The sequence below is a fragment of the Protopterus annectens genome, chromosome 7.part0 (genome assembly GCF_019279795.1).
Source record: "Protopterus annectens isolate FY-2018-M chromosome 7.part0, PAN1.0, whole genome shotgun sequence".
In the NCBI taxonomy this organism is placed as follows: domain Eukaryota; kingdom Metazoa; phylum Chordata; order Ceratodontiformes; family Protopteridae; genus Protopterus; species Protopterus annectens.
In genome coordinates, this window is record NC_056739.1 from 1960622856 (window position 1) to 1960629811 (window position 6956).

Below are 6956 nucleotides of genomic sequence, written 5' to 3' on the forward strand. Positions count from 1 at the left end.
CTATATGACTCTACCAGTTTCATGAGGATGTATTCCAGCATGCCAATGCAGGTATCAAGCTACCAGTTCACCTCAGTCAGGACAGGCTGCCACAACCCCTACTGGATGACCCAAAAGGGCCTATGCCACTCACCAAAGAAGCAGTATCAGAGAGAAAACTGACAAATAGGATAAGTGGTAGCAGAGAGAAGTACTAGTAATGTACACTATATAGCAGAGACAGCTCCAGGATGCATGGCTGCCATTCACAATCATCACACCATACAGATTGCTGTGTGCTAATACTGCAAAAGACCTGAGAGAGGAAAAAACAAGACTTGGTTTGGGTGGGTGGAGGTGACCAAAACTGTAATGGCACAAGGAACAGGCAAGATATGTTGGAAAGCTTGGGTGCATTCAAACTGGCTAGGGTATTGAGTTTGGAAAGAGCAGCTTCTATTTTTGGAGTGCACATCCTTATATGCATCACTGTACAACCACTATAAGTTCTATTCCTTTGTGGCAGACCACACACATCACCTAGCACCTCTGAACAATGTACTCTTACATACACAGAGAATTTCTGTTGCCCATGGACATGGGACCTACAGTGGATATATACTTGCAGATAAAAGTATGTACATGCTTATAGGCTATGTATATTCCTAGCAGGCAGTTGCCTATCTGATGGATGGTACTGTTGGTGGGGGCAAATATGCACCCACTGGTTAGTTATCTGCATGCTTTCATAGGTTCTACTGGAAGAAGATCTAGCAGTACAGGGCTGCAGAAGCCTGAGATCAGTACATCTGTAGAGGCTGATCACGATGGCATTGTGCACATGGAAAAGTCTGAGGACACAGTGCCACTGTCGACAATTCTAACAGGGGAGGAAACATTCCAATACCCCATCAGCTGATGGGACAATGGAGGCCAAGGATGGACTCCTTGTGCCATACATGCTTAGTCATTGACATCCTTTTCATGTGAGGTCCACATATGGTACACATGTGGCACAAATGCAGCTAGCATCTGAGGGCCACAAAACTTCTAAGTTGAACACAGATGTTGTATAAGAGAGAGACATATTGGTGCCTTTTGGTGCTCCAGGGCTCAATTAATCCATGATGTTTGATGTGCGCTGCCCTGGACATCCAACAACAGATGGTCAGGATTGCGATCCAAGTAAAGGTGGATGCAAATCAGACCATGTCAAAGGAGCTCAGTTAGATCCATGTTGTCTATGAATGCTTCCAATCATTGTAGGGAATGACAGTCCACATGGTAGCCTTTAATGTGTCCCTGTGGCTGTTTGCACATGGCAGGCATAGCTGAGGTAAGGGACAGTTGCACAGTGCAGGTGTGCATAGCTACTTTGTACAGGTGGCTGACTACACTCTAACCTTCATCCCTGGCTATGGGCATTCATTTGGAAATGGATGATACTTATTTGACTCCACCATGACCTTCACCCCTGGCTGTGAATGATCATACATACAAGGACATCTTTCAGCCATCTCAGCTGTAGGCACACTTTCCTTGGGCATGCCACTCAAGGTCACACAGTTTGATAGCAGAACAATCCTTAGTAGATGTTCCCCAACGACATGTACCCAGTCAAACAGACCATAGTGGAGGCCACCCACCTGCCAGTGCCACACAGCAGAACTGTGGTGACATTCCAACAAATGCATCCAAAGTGCTACTCCCTCCTCTCCACCACTTGCTTATGGACCTGACACTGTTGGGACAAATGATACACTCAACCAGGTTTCCATCCCTGGAAGCTCTACAACATCACCTAAGGGAAAGATCCTAGCCACAACCTCGCTAGCCATGTGCAAGCTTAAAAAGGTGCCATCCATTACTCTTCCAGCTATGCTAATGTTGATATTCCATGCCACTGTACACCATGCAAATGATGATGATTTTGCCTTGTCTGCTCTTCTGGTTAATGCGGGTATCATAATGTTTGATGCACAGCATGGCTAGTCATAGCCTGGGAGTGTAATTGCATACAACACTTTTGTTCTGTGTTTGTCTTGTCCTGGCCTATATCTGTGGACCAGACACTACCTCTTTGCCAATATCACAGCATATTATAGGTTCATAGGTTCATAGGTTCATACTAGGCTATCTGCCCGAGGGCATTTACAAGCCTAGCCCATCGTTTTGTGGCTTAGGCCACCCCTTTAGTATGGGGAACTATACCCATTATTTTTCTGTGCCTCTGTCGAGCAGTGACACTGAGGTAATCCCTGGGGTATATCTGCGATCTCCCATCCATTGGTCAAGATTTCTCTTGAACAAGGCCAGCGAGGTGCTCTGCCTCACATGTACCGGGATTTTGTTCCACAGCATAGGGAGTCTTTGGGTGATGAATCTATCCCTCCAGCACGTCCTATTAATAGCCGTGTCAAGGTTTAAGTCTCCCGCCCTTGTGGCTCTGATGGATCTAGATTTTTGAGGTGAAGCATATTCATCAAATCTGGGTTTGACATGGCCTTGTATGTTAGGCAAAGGTCACCTCTGAGCAAGCGTGGCGACTGAATAGAGCTGGAGTTCTTTCAGTCGGGCAGCATAGGACAGATTTTGAGACCCTTTATCCTTTTGGTGAGGAACTTTGTGGCCTCTCCAGCTGCTGCAAGTGTCGGGTCAGATACATTCCGAATGGGGCATTGTACTCAATCATTGGTCTGATGAGTGATGAGTAAAGGAGACTATGACCTCCCTTGATCTAGATGAGAATCCCTTCATGATAAGGTGGGCAATGTAGAAGGTCTTCCTAACTACTTTAGCTACATGGGTGTCGAATGACAGACTACTATCAACCTGGGTCCCCAGGTCCCTGATAACTTCTTCTGTGCTCAGTGGATTGCCACCTATTTGGTAGCTAGGGGTAACCTTGTTTTTCCCGAAGGGTATGACTATGCATTTTTGGCATTTAACTTTAGGCCGTGGCTCTGGCACCAGTTATCCGTTTCTGTGAGACCCTTCTGAAGGATATCTGTGTCAGATGTGTTTTCTACTATGGCGCCCAGTTTGCAGTCATCTGCAAACTTTGTCAGCCATAACCCTCCTGTGTTTGCTTGTACTTCGGAAAAGTAGATGCCAAACAAGAGTGGGCCCAGGACTGAGCCCTGTGGGACACCACTTGTGACAGGCTTTGAGTCTGACATGGCGCCAGCAGCTCTGACCCTGTGGGTTCTGTCACTCAGCCAGTTTGCAACCCATCTTGTGATGTATGGGTTGACACACATTTGCTTCATATGGGGGGCTTGCTATTGCCTCTTCTTCCTTCCACTCCACATCTAGCTCCTCCACCACTACTGGCACTGGTATCTCAGCCACTACTATGGTCTCCACTTATTGTAACTGTTTTCAGTAGCAGCATGTTGTGTAGCATGGTACCTAACCTATTCAAGAGTTTATATACTCTAATTTGGAAAAAATACTTTCTTCCACCCACAAAAAAAATAATAATGTTGACATGCCTCAGCAAGCTATTTCTTGTTCTCTTACTATGCAAAAGAAAATTAATTCCTTCTGTTGCTTGTAACATCCTTCATATTTCATATTTATAGGCCCTGATCAAATCATCTTGTCATATTCAATACTGAACTGAGTGCTATTTTAAGACAGCTAACCTTTTATCAAGACTGTATGACATCACAGAAGTAATTTCTTTAGTATAAAGCTTCTGGATTCACCCAAGTTTATTGATATTTTAATGCTGTAGATCATTTATTGTCTCACCTAGAGATTTAAAGTTTGAGCATATGGATAATATTTTCTGATTAATATCATATGGACATGAGCAGTTGTTAGAACCCAGAGATATATGTCTTTCATGTTCTACAACTGATGTCTATGTTAATATTTTGATCCCATTTAAACAGTAAATCCAAATAAGTCTGCATATTTACTCGCTCATCAACTGTAGTCAGTATATCAGATATTTTTGTATCATCTGTAAGATTTGCCATCGATAAATGATTCAGGGTCAGTACTATAGCCATGCATACCTTAAGCAGGAAATGACCCAAAACATACTCCTGAAGTGCATCCTTCTTGATGTCATGTGGTTCGGGTGCTGTAGTTATAATATGTATATATGATCAATCATGTAGCTACACATTTAGCCACAGAATAATATAAGGATTCATATTCCACAGTTTCAAAGATTTAAACAGATGAATATGGCATAGAACAAGCCTTAGTTAGCTACAAAAAAATATATATCTGTAGCTAAACTAGTGTATTGTGCTTCATAACAGAAGTGTAAAATGTGTAAGGTTTTAAATACACAATCTGCACTGGCAAAAACATGACAAGTAATATCCTTTGTCTGAAAACTGTTTTAATGAATGATTTTTTAAAATAGCCCTTTTCACAATATTTTCCTAAAATGGTTAAACCTGAATTTATGATGGCTTCCATATATAAGAAACATAAACATACTTCAGATTTAATATATATATATAGACACACACACACACACACACATATATATATATATATATATATATATATATATATACATAGGTATATATATATATATATATATATATATGTCTGTGTGTGTGTGTGTGTGTGTGTGTGTGTGTGTGTGTGTGTGTGTGTGTGTGTATATATATATATATATATATATATATATATATAGATTTATATCTATCTATCTATATATATATATATATATATATATATATATATATATATATATATATATATATGTGTATATATATATATATATATATATATATATATATATATAAAACAAAGGCAGATGCTATCTTTGATCTGATGTAGGAACAGTCCACTTAAATCACTTGGAGTAACAGCAGAATGTATGTTAGTTCTTACTTAATGAGTTAACTACCCATTCTCCACCATTACCTGAATAACCGAGTTGTAAGCTCTTATGGTTAGAGGTCTCATGTTCAGAAAAGAAACTAGCAAACATCTCCAGATTTTGTTTTGATCTGCAATGTCAGTGTTATTCTCTCTGAGAATAATGTTACTATTTTGCTCTCAAGCATAGCTCCTTATAAGTGTATATAATTATTTTATTATTGTACTGGGTACAATACTATACATATATCTTCTCTTTGTCTTTCTAGTCACAGAAAAACATGTGTTATATTTCTCTTTATAATTTTCAGTATTATCGATAGAGAAAAAGTTTATATTAATGAGCCAAAGCTGTTTCTTCCTTTTTTGTAGAAAGGTGCATTCATTTTCTTCTTCACTGTGGGATACCTTAGATTACTAGCTAGTGAATTTCAGTTTAATGATACATATTGCTGAATATGTTTGTTGATAACTACAAAAGCAATTCCAACAATTACTGACACCCTTAAACCATGTCTGTCTGCCAATCCTGTTGGGGCATAGCTCTCAACCTTCCATCTCCAAAATGAGGAACACTAGCCCTCATAATGTGGAACAAATGGGCAAAATGTGGAACGCATACTAATGGCTTACTAACAATTTCAACTAGGAAGGCCATAGGATGGTTAAAATATGCTGGTTTTACTTATAAAGAAGATCTTTTAATGAATTTATATTATTCATTTCTATTTACAATGGATTTCACTTAAAAAATTCCTAACACTGAATGTGTGACAGAGCCTTTCAATGTGGAACTTTGAGGAACATGAACTTTTTAAGACCCCAAATGAGGTACGTTCCTCGTAATGTGGTTCACTTGAGAGGTATGTTTGGGGCAATTCATTTTTATTAGATGCAAGGCTGGATTAACCATTAAGTAAAATAAGCACATGCTTAGGACATCAAAGGAAGGGGGGCACCACTGAAATTTTCTGTTGCTAGATTTACCATGGATCATATGGTTGAAAGCTGCAAATGGTGCAGCTGAACCAGGTTCCACAAAAAGCGGCTCCCACAATAAATGAAAAAATTACATACATATATTTACAATAATAAAAGTAACACTAAAATAGCAATAATACAGGTTAATGATATATATTAATCTTGGAAAACAAACATAATTTGAATCTGGTAACTGCCACATGGCCCACCAAGGATCATGTATGTGATCGTTCTTGTCTTGGTCATGTCAGCTGTCTCCTTCAGTCATCCATTGAGAGTGAGGGCAGTGCAGTATTGCCAGACATATGATAATAAGAAAACTTTTCAAATATAAATAAAGTGGAAGTATACAAAAATAAACATTATTTTCCATCTTACTGTAAGTTTTGTTACATTTCAAAAAAAAAAAATTATTTTACAGTTTATTATTGCTTATATTTTGAATTAGATATATATGGAGCACCAAAATCTTTTAAGTGCTTAGGGCCTCTAAAGCTCTTCATCTGCCCCTGATTAGATGCATAATCTGCTGTACAAAACCTCTGAGAAAGCTTTCGCCTCTCACCCAGATACAATCCTTGAACACTACTTGCCAATATACACATAATTCTAGCTTCCAAATGCTCGTCTGGTCCTAGTGATCTTAGCCCTTATGCTGGAAGTGATTAACTCATTAACACCTATATACTGTGGAATGTCACACTTCTTACAGCCTACATACATCCTTGCATTCTAGAGCATTTTCTGAAAAATCAATTTAAAAAAGCATGCAATGATCATGGATTCTGTACTGCAGAACATCACAGATTAACAATATTATTTCATTTTATTAATAACTCATTGCCCTTTCTAATACTGCCTATTATTATCTGGTATGTGACTTAGTTAAAGAAGTCAGACCCAAGAAAGGTATGGCAACCATAAGGAGCATGATAAATGTGTTAAATAATGATAAATAAAAGTATACAAAAATGTGCTATAGGGTTGTATGAGTTAATACTGCATATACACTTTTTTCCATCTAGGTGGAAAAATTAATGTTCATTTCTAGCAAAAAAATGACATGTATAATGCAAACATGAATTCTGCATGTTGGCATGCTGTACGTTATGTGCTTCAGTAAAAGCTCACAGCTGTTACATTCT